The following is a 1,341-nucleotide window of genomic DNA, read 5'->3' as shown; positions in this document are numbered from 1 at the left end:
TAACCTACAAATAATTTTATACAATGAATCATCAAAATGTTTTGATAATCAAATATAGCATGTCTCATTGGGAGTGTTGTGCACCTAAAGAGAATTTACATTTTTCCATGCAAGGGTCATCAAGCACAAGCTCCAACGTATTAGTTCATTATAAAGATCTTACGTGCTAATGGCCCAAAAGACAACCATAAAACCATCAGTAGGCATCAGTACGATAATAGACCTTGAGACCAAAAACGAGTTCATATTCGAAACAATGCTTCACTTTCCTTTTCACTCGCTTGCCAATCTCTGACAGGCATAACGGTATGCGGAAGAAAAGGCAAACCATAAACCGTTAACGAATAAACAGAAAAGAAAATAAGTAGAATTACTCCGCAAGGAACTTCCGAATGGGACTCGCCCGCTCGCTCTGAAGCTCAGCGAGGCGTGAAACAAACTCGGCCAAGAGAGACGTGTCGCGATTCAAAAGAACCTCCTTGAGTTGCCGCAATTGCTTCAGTTTCGAGGACACCTCGCCGGCCGCTCTTGCAGACTCAAGGAGACCGTCCGCTCGTTCGCCCCAACTCGCCGCCACCATGGCCACCATGTCGCAACCCTAACTCCCTCGGCCAGGGAAAGGCTCCGTTGGCTAAGGAGAGGAGAGGGCAAGTGCTAAAGGCGGTGACTCCTCAGAGGGAGACGCTGGTGATTTTGAGGGATCATGAGAGAAGGAGATGCATCACACATCACACCGCCGGACTTCTGCGTTCCCCGCAAGAAGTAACTCGTAAGGAAGAGAGGGAAAGGGATTTTACCACCTAGCAATTCAGATCTTTGCTATTCGAAAATATCGAACTTTGGTCTCTTAGGGCTGCCTATTCTTTTTAAATCGAAATCGAATTAATTCTAATTTTCAATCAAATTAATCAAAATTTAATTTAATTTAATTCTTTCCAACTAAACGAAACAATTAAATTTTTAAATAAAAATCAAATTGATTAAATTATTAAAATATTACATATTTTGATAAAATCAAATAAATTGAAATAATTAAAATTTTTAAATATGATAAAAAATTTATCAATTAGTTGAGGATTTATACATTTACTTACTTAAAAATCTATTAATGATTTTTTTAATTATTTTGATTTATTTTATTTAACTGAATAAAAAATTTTAAATTTAAAATTGAATAAAATTAATAAAATTTTTATTAAAAAATAACATTTTAAAATACTTTAATCTAATTTTTAAATTCGACATTTTATTCAATTTAATTGAACTTTTACCCACTCCTATTAATCTCTCTATCTTCCAAATTACTCTAGAGAGAAGTAGAATTTTGAAAGTTACCCCCTT

Source organism: Curcuma longa, unplaced genomic scaffold (assembly GCF_044706935.1).
Source record: "Curcuma longa cultivar G26 ecotype Majalengka, Jawa Barat unplaced genomic scaffold, ITB_CL_G26_1.1 contig_19413, whole genome shotgun sequence".
In the NCBI taxonomy this organism is placed as follows: domain Eukaryota; kingdom Viridiplantae; phylum Streptophyta; class Magnoliopsida; order Zingiberales; family Zingiberaceae; genus Curcuma; species Curcuma longa.
This window is presented reverse-complemented; position numbering follows the sequence as displayed.